At 40.5% G+C, this 13,718-nt stretch overlaps 1 long non-coding RNA gene across 1 annotated transcript in view; it reads left to right on the forward strand.

Annotated features, from left to right (window-relative positions):
- LOC127207757 (uncharacterized) overlaps positions 1–13,718 on the forward strand; it is a 71,869-nt gene that overhangs the window by 30,824 nt on the left and 27,327 nt on the right. The window lies entirely within an intron of this gene.

Genomic DNA, 13,718 nt, shown 5'->3' on the forward strand with positions numbered 1-13,718 from the left:
TCAGTAGGGGAAAAAAAAGCCTCCATAAGATTCAGTTGTAAAGCATTTTCTTAATTAGTGTGTGATGGTGGAGGTCCTAGCCCATGGTGGGTGGTTTTGTTCAAGGGCTGGTGGTCCTAGGTTCTATAAGAGAGCAGGCTGAACAAAGCCATGGGAGCAAGCTGTAGCCTCCAGGTTCCTGTTATGGGTGAGGTTTTGTCGTGACCTCCTTCAATGATGAACAACTATATGGAAGTGTAAGCCAAGTAAACCCTTCCCTGCCCAACTTGATTTTGGACATGGCACTTCATTGTGGCAATATAAACACTAACCAAGCCATCCAGCAAGCACCAACTGCCAGTAATTCCTCACCTAGGTGTAGAGTCACATGAGCCCTCCCCTCAACATGCTAGGAGATTGACTGGCTTCATCTTGTGCTACTGTTATGCCAGAGATATCTGCTGGGAGTTTATGACCACAATGGCATGGGATGTCCAAAATACATCAGCATTCTCCATCTTCTGGAAATCTTTCTACCCACTCTTCCCAGATGTTCTCTGAGATCCCATGGGAAGAAGTGTGTGATATAGTATTCCATTGAAGGCTGGGTACTTCATATTATTTTATTCCTTTACATTTGACCATATTGCTCACTCTTTATTAAAGAACCTGCCCTTATCTTGTGCCTGAAGTATCAAAAAAAAAAAAAAAAAAAAAAAAAAAAAAAAAAGGTGGCCTTTGCTACTTCTCCATAGTAACTGGAATCAGGCTTAACTCTTAAACCAAAATACACCTTGGAATCACTGGTCAGCCCTAAGCCAGAACCAGAGACTCGCCAGACTGCACTGGGCATTGGGAAGCAAGAGAAGCAAGCAAGTGCATTCCTTAACAAAGATGAATTCTGTCTCCAAAGCTTAACCTAAAATATATAGGCACAAAGAGGAAGATGCGGGTGACATATAGCAGAAGACGTAAGTCTCTTTAGAAAACACGCACACGTGGTAAAGTCAAACAAAAGGAAACTCGGTATCACTTCATGGGTCCCCAAAGTATGCAAAAGGAGAAGAATTAGTGGATGAAGACCAAATACTTTCAGTTGCTTTCTTCCCAGACACAGCGTAGTACAGATAAACAGTGGAAGTGGCTAGTTGGTATCCCCTGCCTTGCTCTCCAAGGACAGCAGGAGGATCCAGCTACCTTAGGCAGAGAAGCTTTGCTACAAGGTATCGGATGGAAGAGGAGGGGAATGAGTTGCCCAACATGACTCCCGGAGTCCTTGACACACTCCAGAAGGGACATGGTCATGGCTGACCAGAAGCCAAGGAAAACTGAGAACACCATCACATGAAGGGAGAGGCGCATACAGCCCTAGGTTGTGAAAGTGACAATTGATTCGTCCCAGTGCATCTCCTTCTGTTAATTTTTAGCTCACATAGGAAAAATTTTTTCATTTCCTTTCAATAATTCCTGCTCAGGAAGGCCGGATGAGGCAAGAAAGTACACATACTATTGCACGAGGTCACGGGCACATTGAGTGGATCACTGGTATTTGAATACTATATTATTAGACCGTTAATATTTTCATGCTATTTTAAATTTCATGTCAGTCATTCATTTTCACTTATTCAAATGTAAACAATTCTGAGAATAAAACTGACTCCTGAGGGTGCATAAATCATGTGTGCTTGCAGAATCAATCATATCAGCTCCCCCCGCCCCCACAGTCCCCCCCCCGCCCCCTGCCGCCAAAGATTTCAATAAGAATAAGGAGTGCAGTGTGGAGCACGGAGCTGTGACAGCCCACCTGCTCCCAGGTTGCTCCCCACAGCCCTTTGCCTCAGACACAGAATGGTGGCAGAGCCTCCTCGGTGTGCTCCGCCTTGCCTGAGCTGGTCAGGCACGTCACTGTGTTAAAGTAGTAACGTCTCTCCACAGCTTTGCAATACGGCATTGTTACCAGATTTCCACAAAGGATGTACTGCAATGTCTGAAAACTAAGGGAAGAGTGACAAAAGTAGAGTCAGGGTGGTCCTATACAGCCAGCTCAGAAGAGCAAAGCCACAAGCTCATGACCCTGAGCAACGTCTAAACACCAAAAAGGCTAAGGAAGTGGATTTCCCCTTAGAATTTCCAAAAAGGAGGGCAGCCGGTCAACTCCTTGATTTTAGCCCCCTCCCCACCAAGCTACTTGTGTTCACTATCTGAACTATGAAATGGAATTATGAGACATTTGTCATTTTATGTCATGGCAGAAGGAAATAGAGAGGAGACTCAGAAGGCTGAGACTGGAATCCAGATCTGTCTTCTTGACTCAATGTCTGTGGTTCTAATGAAGGATACAACAGAAGCAGAGTGGGTACATCGGGGAATGCGATATGGCTAAACAGAAGTGTTTGAAAGTATATGCCAGCGTTTGCACATTGTAGCACTTAGTCAAAGATCCCTTGGGTAGGAAAGTATTTTGAACACTTACAACCTAAAACAATATTACTATATTAACTATGAAAAAACCCATAATACTGCACCACACTTGTTATGTTCTCTATGCTCTAGCTCAAGTTCCTAACCTCTCTCCCTCCATCCCTCCTCCCTCCAATGTGTGTGTGCATGTATATTTGTGTATGAAGGCACATGCACATGAGTGCATATGGAGGTCACAGGTCAGTGCAACATATCCTCCTCAGTCACTCTCCACCTTAGTTTTTGAGTCACAGTCTCTCATTGACGTGGAGCTCACCACCTTGGCCAGAACAGCTTGCCAGCAAGACCCAAGGCTCCTCTTCTGTCTACTTCCTTCCCAACACTGGGATGACAGGTATGAGCCTCCACACCCATCTTTCTATGTGAGCGTTAGAATAGACCTCAGGAGTGCACACTTTTGCAACAAGCACTTTATAGAAGAAGCCTTCTCGCCAGCCTGCCTAACTTCTTTTAAAGTCATCATAAAAAGATGGAGTTTTGAAGACTGAAATTTTGCTCAAATTTTTCTCATAAAGATATTTATGCTAATACTGTGTAGGCAGATATTAAATTAATAAGATGGAGTCAGCAAAAAAGTGCTTAGGAAGAACAAAACTTTTTAAAATACTAAGGATGAGTAATTTGTTATTTTTTTTAAAAATGAAAAACTGTTTATGTCACATATTTAACGGGGGATGCTGCTGACTTTTTAGCCAGGTTGCTTAAGGATGCCTATCTAGGGCAAAACTTATTGCTGGAGACACTTAGCACTGTTCAGTGGAACACTTCTCCAGTGCGACGTTTTGAAAATTCCTTTCTCTTACACATAGGATTATAAGCTCTTTTGACTTGCCTCTTGTAACACCTTGACTAAAATAATCTTGTCTGTGTTTGATAAATGCTCTGTGACCTGGCAATCTCATGCATGAAGTACCTTTAAGAATGAGAAGGAAATGAGTTTTCTAACAAAAATACCTGGCAGAGCAAAAAAAAAAAAAAAGTTCTCTAAGTTAAGTCCTGTAGCTTTAAAAATACAGTTGTCCACATAAGGTTCATTGGCATACCCTAATCTGGGGCTTCGTAAAATGTGAGCACTTAAGTATTTTCTAAACTCTAACTAGGAAATCGATGAATTTCTCTGAGAAATCATAAACACTTTCAAAAGTTTGACATCACACACATGTTATCTCATGACTCGGTAATAATAATAATTATCTACATGGCAATCATCTGAGATGGTCAGGTGGCCTAGGAGACACTACATAGTGATGCTGTGTTCATTTTACTTGACACCCCTCAGAATCCAGTCTTCTAAACAGGAAGGTAGCTTCCCTGGCTGTTTGAGTCTATACCCATCTAGTAGAATGAAATGGAAAATTGTCAATCGTTCAGTTTATGTACAAAATATGGATTTTTTGAATGGCTAATTTACAGTAAAAGTTGATGGCTGGCATCAATAAAACTGGTTAAACTTTTGTGTTAACACAATCGACCACGCAATTGCTCACAGCATTAGCAAGGGCTGCCTGACACAGTTTGGGCAATTTGCCAACAAAAAAATGGAGACATAACTATCGATATAGCTTAAAGTAATTTAAAAATAACTACCTACAAACACTCATTTTGAAGACAAGATGGGTTAGAGCACAGCTATTCACTGTACAAATGATGAGTAGTTCTTGTTTTCTTGGGTAGTGCTGTTCTGCAGTATACAACAAATTTGCTACACTCACAAATGTTTTGTTCACAGATAAGTTAGAAATAATGGCAGAAGTATTAAGAATATATTTGTAACAACCCTTATAAAAAAAGAGTTAAGCCTTAGTATTTTCCAAACAAAATGAAGGTGTAATTTTCTTTCTGTAATCCTGGGATTCTATGATGACTCTGATACCACCATTTGGTATTGGGTATGAAAGAGCAAGCAATATATTACTGAAGGTAATAAAAGAAATTAAGGGCAAACTATAACAAAAAAGCAGGTAATGTGCCTTATGTGTTTATAGAAATAATTCCTGCCAGAGAGAAAAAAAAAAGTCCCTTTCTTACCTCAAGCAGGAGGGTAGAGCTCTTGGGATGTGACAAAATTATTATTTCCTTCAGATGGTACCATCTCAGTATTCACACAGGAGAGACAGAGCCTCTGTGTGCCCAGACTACTTTCTCTGACCTATTGGAGTGTGATACAACTAAAGCTATTCATTCTTCTGCTCTTTGCTGACTTTGTGTTTACAAAGGCAGTATTGGAATATGTACAAATGCAGTGTTACAGGGAATATGTATTATAAAGAAAACCTTGTCTACATAATTAAAATTGCCATTTGCATCCATTAATACTTCCAGGCCAGAGATTCACGTCTGTGTGGTAATTTGTCCTCTGTCATCCTTTTATACTAACAATACCCTTCACATGTGGATGTTGATGTGATTTATTTTACCATTACTTATAAATCATATATTTAGAGACAAGGTCTCACCACATAGCTCAGAGCAGCCTAGAGCTGTGTAGGATAGGCTGGGCATCTTAAGATTGGCCCACGTCAGTCTCCTGAGGGCTGGGATTATAGGCATGCCCCATTACTGCCTAGCTTCTTGTTTGTCTTGTACCAAAGTAACTTTTTTTTAAAAAATGAAATCTGGTTAAGCACACCAATGGTTTCTGGTATCTTTCTTAATAATGGAAAAGTATTCCAAAATGATGTTTTGGGAGATGTTATTATTTGGTGCTAAGAACACTTCTAGCATATCGCCTATGCCCTTGATCAAATATGAAACTTTAGCAACAGGCAAATGCCGAAAAGCATTAAGGAAGGAGAAAAACAACCAGAACAACAACACTGAACTGAACTGCCCTATATAAAGAAGGAAAAATATAGAAATCAGGAGCTCAAATGCACGTGTAAGACGTGATATTTTCAAATTTAAAACAACATGGGTAGTAAAAGTAACTGTATGAGCTTATAGCTAAATATCATATCATTTATGGAACAATTATGGTAACTGTTGATGTTTCTCAGCCTTGCCATAGACTGCCAATGTTCTCCCCTGTTCACCCCTCTTTCAGTTTTACAAAAAGAGGAAACGAAGTGAAATTAAACCGCAATGGCTGTTGGACAATATTTTTTGAGATTCAAAGCGCTATTGTTCATTCAACTTTCATTTACCTTTTTTCATGAAACATCCAAGAACAGATTAAGTATAACTGAACTTATTTATACCCATCCCTTTCCCCCAGGAAATGGAACAAAATGTCAATTTCCAGGGTTTCGAAACTGAACCTTCTCTTTTAATGAAGGTCAAGCTGTCAGGTGCACATTTTATATTAAAATATTTCATCATATGAGGTTTTAGAAGTTTAAGATACATATGGAAATAAACAAGTATTTGCCCTCTAAAAAAGGGAATACACTGGAAATAGGACTGCTTTCTTACATACTGAGTGTGTGTATATGCTTTGGTTTTAGTATTATAAAAGTGTCAATCTCTTGACTCCTCATTCTCTCTCTTGCTCCCACTCTCACTGTGGATTCAGTGTCCTCTCCTATGACTGTCACTGAATTTGCACCTGCGTTTTTTTCCAGTCACATTTGTAAAGCAGCCACAATGTTTCAAAATTATTGCTCTAAGCTCTAAGAAAATTGACTTTTTCAGTGCTGATGTAGGAAGTAATTCTGGCTATATTGTGCCTCCCAGAAAGGAAAAACATAGAGACTGTGACCCATCCCTAGCCACTGTCCAGTTGTTTTAGTTTCCTGGCTTCCACATGAACTCCAGGCTAAACACACAAAATGAAACATTTGAAGCTAGGACCTGCATGTGAGAGAGAAGATGCAGAAGTCTTTGGGGCCTTGGTGGCCTCGCTCAGTGTAACAGTTACAGTTCCATTCACTTCTCTAAAATTTTCATGCTTTCATTTTTCTTTGTAGCTGAGTAATTTTCCGTTGAATTTCTGTACTACAGTTTCATTATCCATTAAACCATGGACAGACATCTAGCCTGATTCCATTTCCTATCAGTTTCGAATAGGGAAGCAATGAGCATGGATGCGCAGGTGTCTCTGTAGTTGAGTCCACACTTCTTTGGGACAATTAATTTTTTAATCAAGGTGATGCTAGTTCTTGGTTTAAGGATACCAGTTTGCCTTGCTAGTGTCCTATCCCTCTCCCTCCAACATATAAATAGATGCACTTAATTTATCCTCACTGTTTCTTCTAGTTGATGCAAAAAGATTATGATTTGTTCATTTCTATTCTGGAAAATGTTCTTGTACTATTTGCTGACAGTTTTTCTCTTCTATTTTCTTTCATTCTCCCCTTGGGAAAAACCTGACATTATTCTGAAATTACAGTTATCTTTCTTATTTTTCATTCCAATTTTCCTTCTTTATTTTGCTCTGGTTTTTGTTTTTGTTTTTGTTTTTTTAAGATTTCTCCTCAACTTTATCAAGTATCCTGTTAACGTTTTAAGTTATGTTAACATAGTTTTCATCATGAAGATTGTTGTTTTCCTTGGTATGGTCTTGTAGTCTGATGCTCTTGTGTGTCTCTGAGGATTTTCCTTCTGTTTGAGGAAGGGTCTCATCAGTATCTTTAGCTGGCCTAAAACTCATGATATAGACCAAGCTGGCCTTGAACTCCCAAGTTCTGATATTAAAGAAAGCCCACATCTTCACACTATTACTTCATATACATATCCTTATCTCTACATTGGCTTTCTTTTTCTAGGTTCTTTGTTCTTATTGATCCTTTCTTTTATGTTTTCTCCATCATATCTAATGATTGTTATTTGAAAATTTAATGTTAACTGTAAAGTTCTTCAGAGCAAATGATTAGTTAGGATCTTTGGTTTTCCAATGATTGGAGGTTAATGGGTGATGGGATTTTACTATTGTATTCTGCTGGGCTCTGTGTCCATGGTAAAGACATTTCAAGTAGTTAGCATCTCTAGCCATTCTCATCCCTGTAGGCTTATGTCTGCAGACTTTAGCTCTCTAGTGTCACAACTACGGTTTGTGAAAGTTCTGTGAGAGGTGACACCTTGAGTATCTCCATTTAATATAATTTTCACCTACATCCCTGTTCTCAAGTACAGACTATCACAGCATCTCACTATCACTGGTGTACACACTTGGTAGACTGTTCCAACCTTTCTGTCTCCTTCACACTTGAGGAGAAATGGTCACCAGCTGGGATTGTAGGTAAGATGGTATAAGGATCCAATTTCTCTTTTAATAGATGTTGGAGTATGGTGTGGTGGTTTGTATTTCTTAATTTCTTGCCATGCCCACGAGATTCTTACTTCGGCCTGTCACATACCCCAAGTATTGCTGTTTAACCTTGCCTTCCTGTTTGAGTAATAAAGAAAGCTGATACCTGGGCAGAGCCAGAGGAAGGTAGGAGTGGCAAAGGTTTGTGGCCTTGAGAGAAGGATCTTGGGAGGAAGAAGCAGATGGTAACAGAGGAGAAAGAGAGAGGAGAATCATCATGCTGTAGGAAAGAGCCACATGGCCGCAGAGGAGGAACCCTGGAGTTCCACATGGAAAGAAATGTCCCAGATGAAGAACCTTAGCAAGTGTTTTGGGATTATGGGTGGGAGGTAGGCCTAATAGAAATTATTAGAAACAGATGGCATGGGATGGAGGCTGAGAGATAAATGAAGACCGTTTAGGAGGTAATACCTGCCTTGCCCCAGGTGGAAACAGGCTGTTCTAAAATACAACAGGTGTCTGTGACTCTATTGATTGTAAAAGCTGGTTAGATAATACAGACGTACTAGTTATAAGCCTAATAATAAACTTTAGGTCATACCAGTAAACAAACAGTGACAAATAGATTTTCAACTTTATTTCCTATTTCCAGTCATTCTGCTTTCCCAGGTAACGGAGGTGAACTTGTTAAATGTTTTTAGGCTTTCTACACCAAACAACCTTTTCCCTGGTACTTGGTTGTGGGAAGAACTATCCTCTGGATGCTTCTCCCGTTTGCTTCAGCAAAGTCAATTACAGCGTGACTAGCCAGTTCTTTGCTTCTAATGCGTGTTGATGGGTCCCATCTGTTTTCCTCACCTCTCGGAGTTGCTTCCTCGTGGGCTTATTTCTTGATGTGCTGGTAAATGGTTCCAAGGGAGAGAAAAGAATGGAAAGAAAAACTCTGATGTACATATAGAATTTGCCAAAATCAGTGGTTAAATGTTCAATCTATGACTATCTATAGCCTACCAATAGTTTAATGGTGGCTAGCAAGGGTACCAATATTTAACTAACCCTGGTTTTTTTCACAGGTAAAAGTTGCCTTCAGCTCGACCCTGACAATGCAGTTTTACTAGCTCTTCAGTGGGGGCTCGGATAGATTACAATAGGGCTAGAAACTCCCTCGCTGGACTTAAATGCAGAGCTCAATTTCTTAGCTACCTAGTTTGTGCAAGTGACGCACACAAGTAAGAAAATTGCTCACTTGTTTGGAGTAAATTGGAAAATGGGATTATCTGCCTCAAGCCTCAAGCAGTGACAAATTTTGTTTTTCCTTCTTCAGTGGCCCCATCAGACTTTCTTTAAATTATCAGAATATGTTAGTTACTTTTCTCCTTCCTGTGACAGATGCCTGTATTCGCTGCTGATCAAAATAGACTGCTACTGTCAGCTTGAGATCTAGCCCCTCTCCCACAAGCCCCCACGCTCATCCTCACCCCCACCAGGCTGCAGACTCTTGGGGAGCTTGTTTGGCTGAACCAGAGGAAAGAGCAGACACTCCGATTGTGGCCACTTCTTCCTCAGCACCCTCTTTTCAAAAGGAAGTCCTCCAAATGTGTTTGTCTGTGATGGGTGGGGCCTTGCCTCCAAGCCTTTCCCCTACTGTCTCTGCACAAAGTGCGTGATTTTTTTTTTTTAATGCTGCTGAGTTCTTTAACAAATACAGTCATTCTGCCTGTGCTTTCTGTGTGCACAGCTGCAACTTCATCCTCCCATGTCTTTCACATCTTTCTGCTCCACTTTTTACTTCCCATTCTCACTATAGGTGAGCATAAAAGCAGCAAGTTATGACCATGCCAAGCCTGGTAACTATGCTGCCTTTATTTCCTCTACAAGAACAAACAAACAAAAAGAGTTGGTCTCACTTGCATTTTCAGGATGCAGGTAGAAGGTAGCCAGACTCTTTCTGGAAGACAGTGTGAATGACCTCCTGCGCAGTTCCCTGGTAAAATCCTTGTATGCCTCTGAAACCCACGAGCCTGCCCTTCACTGTCCACATCTCTGTCCGCGTTATGATTTTCTTTACTCCTACCATAAGGACGTGGTAAGCATTTCCAGAATTCGAAGACATCTCCAGCCTATGGGTCCGAACTCATGCCTATTCCTCTTGAAACGTAGTTCCGAAGGCCTGCAAACGGCCCAATCAGGTGCCAGCCAGACTCTCTGTACCAGTCACCCTACTAGTTTAGTTCCTCTGTCACTGGTATGACAAAACACTTGACAGATACAACTTGAGGGAAGAAAAGTTTGCAGGGCTATGGTTTCAGTCCACCAACATAGGGAAGGCATGGCAGTCTATGCTCCAGGAGCATGTATGTGGTAGAGAGGCTCTGGGTACACTGGAAGATCCGCAAGCTTGCTGCTAGTGACTCACCTCCACCAGCGAGATGCTGACTTGTGCCAAAAGTTCCGTAAACCAGCCAGAGACCGAGAGCTCAAAGGCATCGTCAGCCTGTCTGGGCCATTTCAGTCTCAACTCACAACGGGGAGTTTCTTTCCTTTCATTCTTCCTCCTTTGACATGCAGAAGTGCATCTACTGAAATGACAAAATGGCTTAAAAGAGACACACAAGCGACTCATTCCCTGTAAAGATAAGCCTTGAATGGGAGATGTTTACTTAGGAGGAAGATGTGGTTTGAAACAGTGAGCAGCTTATTCAGGCTATAAGATCCCAGGACTAAGTTATGAAGCACATCTTGCGGGTGTGGGAAACGGTGTGTTCAAGTACTGATGTTGTAATAATCCCTTTCACACTAGCCACTGTCCACTCCGAGGAGTAGATGGCAGAGGATCGATATCAGAATAGAAAAAAAATTATCTTTTTCTGATTGGACTGAGAAATAGATACCATCAGTTCCATTCCTAAGGAATCTTAAGAGAAACCTGAGAGACGGTGAGGGCTGCCAAGGGGGGCTGCTACCTTAAGCAGGGCATGGGTATTCCTGGGTGACAACATAGAACCAACTGTCTCCAAAAAAATGGAACTAAGGCTTAGTAGTTACTGCACTTAGTCAACGATGTAGTGAACAAATTAAGCTTGTCCTGTTTTTCTGGGAAACAGTTTGTCATGTATACAAACAACTTTGATGGAAGTTCTGAAAGAAAGATTCACTTTCTAAGTTCAGAGTACCACCCTTTGTGTGCCCAAATGACTGAGGCCACTCTTCAATAAGGACCAGGAAAGGCTCAGCGTTTTGGGGCTCACACTTTTGCCTGGGGTGAACTGAACAGAAATGTTTACATTCCACATTTGGCTCAAATGTAAAGAATGCTGCTCCTTTCAAACACCATTGGTCGCTAGGATACCAGCACACTTTTTTCTCCTGCGAAGTTTTAGTCATGTTGAATTGATCAAATCTGTGGTTTTAAGGTTGTGGACTTATGTTTATACCGGGGGTTTTTCCCAGCTCATCACAAGACCTTGCTTGAGTAATGTGAGTGAAGAAAATTGCATTTGGCCATCTTATATCGTGTATTAAAAATACATTCAGTATGAGCAGCAGCAATAATTAATAATAATAATGATGATGATGATGATGATGATGATGATAATAATAATAATAATAATAATAATAATAATAATAATAATGATGATGATAATAAACTTTTAAAAGGGTACTGAAAACCCAGCAAGGATGAAGGTAAAACAATGCAGTTTTAGTAACTGATGTTTCATGTGAGCATTTTTTCCCATTATAATATGTCTTTTCTTCTCCAACTAAATGTTTGAAACAGAGTGCAAGTTGGACACCAGCCATATCTTAGGGTTTATTGTCATATGTAGTACGCTAGAAAACAGATTTTGGTTTATTTTGTATGATGTCATACTACATCAAGCAGTTTTAAGATGTGAGTTTTTTCCCCCTGAGGGACTTCACGAGTGGGGTGACAAAATGCACACATGGCTCTAGTTACCTTAGGAATGACAACAGCAACAGACCACTCAGGTAAGAAAGACAAAGTCTCCATGAAGTTAAAAACTGCTCTGAGGTATGGAGAGCCTGGGTGAGTTGTGATGACTATCAGCTTTCTGATTTCTTAGGAGGGAGGGTTTGACCTTAAGAGCAAGAAAAGGTTCCAATTCTCCTGCCGGTTGAGTCTCAGCAGTGAAGGAATGTTGGTACCGCTAGCCAATCAGGTCAAGTCTGCATGATTTGACTAGTGTTTTTGAGCTGGTCTGGATGGCTTCCCTACCAAGGGCTGAGAGATTACTTGCTACTCATTTTGCTTAAGCCTAGATCGACAGACATGGTCAGCCTTCTGGAGACTGCTCTTCTGTACTTGACAATTTATGATACTCTTGGTGACTTAGAACTATCACAAGCACATGGAAGAAGTTTCACTATAATCAAGCTCTAATGGAGAACACAGAGTTTTCCATGGGCTAAGAAAAGGGGACACGATGGTTGGCACGTGGCTGTGTGACCTATCGGGAAACTTTGATTTCCCAGGTGACAAGTGTGCCAATGCTTTTTTGAAATCAAATCAAATCCATATAAAATGCAAATAGGAGTATATTTTGTGGTCTGTTACATTTAAAATGGTACCACCAACAGGGGTGATTGGGAGGCTGAGGCCAGGGTGGTCAGCTGGTACTCAGTGACTGAGAGGAGTCAGTAGCTATGGTGTGTTTCTGACCAGAGGGATCACTACACATAAGAGCAAAAACTGCATAGTTCCAAAATCTAGGAAAGATAACTTTTGAGGGTTTTGTTATAAATAAGTAAACCTACTAAGGATTTAAATGTTATACAACATATGCACATATTAAAATATTATATGATAAATCATTAGTATATACAATTCTTATTTTTATGAATCTGCTAAAACTTTAATTTGAATTTAAAAATACACTGCCATAGAAATTTAAAGAAAGTAGAATGAAAGATATGTTGAGATCTTTCTGACTATTTTGTAGTTTTGTTTTGGTTTGGTTTTTTTGAGACAGTCTCAAAGTAGCCCAGGTTGGCGCTCAACTTGCTTAAGTAGCCAACAATAACCTTGAATTTCTAACCCTTCTGCCTCTGCCTCCAGCATGTTGGGACTCCAGGGATGCACTACATGCCTGGCTAATGAAGGACTGCAGACCAAACCTAGGATTTTGTGTATGCCAGTCAAGCATTTGGCTAACTGAGCTCCATCCCCGATCTGCCTTTGATTTTGTTGTTGTTGTTGTTTTGTTTGTGTTTTCACTTGTGTGGCCTTTGGGGATACGGAAAGAACAAGAGCTGAATAAATGCATGTGCACCACTATACAGGAATTCCAGAAAGTACTGTCAACAGAGTGCTACAGGAGTACCTGCTGGCTCCTGGAAGTTGGGCATGAGCAAACTTCTAAATCCTTCCTGGATATCATCTTACTTCCTTTTTCCATTGCTGTATAACGTATTGTGACAACAGCAACTTCAGGGAGAAGGGCTTACTTCAGCTCACAGTTCAAGGTATAGTCTGTCATAGCGGGAAAGTCACCCCGGCAGGAGCTTGACCAAGATGTCACATTGCATCCACTGTAAAGAAGCAGAGAGAGGCAAATCGGTGTTTGGTTCTTATTCTCTTTTTAATGTAATCCAGAATCTTTTGCCCATGGAATGGTACCACCCACTGTGGACAAGCCTTTTCACCTCAATTGAGATAATCAAGATAGTCAGCAATCTCCTGTAAGCATGCTAAAGGTGGTCTTCTAGGTTATTTAGATTCTACTGAACTGAAAATTAATACTAACAGTTATCAGTACATAATTGTGTTAAGGTCATTAAACTCAAAACAAATTGTGAAAGACTGCACTCTTGCTTTTTTCGTTTGCCTAAAGCTTACCTGTATTGTTCAGTTCTGGAAGGCATTTTACTGCAGTCCTGCGGCCCACTTGACTGTCATGTTAACTACTTGGCTTGCTACAGATCACATCCTAAAGGTGTTTGGGTATTAACTAGCCTTTATAATTAGATTTCTCCTCCTCTTAAAAAAAATCACATAACAAGACACATAATTTCTTTCCTAATTAATAATTACTTTTCCTCTTCTCCTCTCCTT

This window comes from Acomys russatus, chromosome 24 (assembly GCF_903995435.1).
Source record: "Acomys russatus chromosome 24, mAcoRus1.1, whole genome shotgun sequence".
NCBI classification, from domain to species: domain Eukaryota; kingdom Metazoa; phylum Chordata; class Mammalia; order Rodentia; family Muridae; genus Acomys; species Acomys russatus.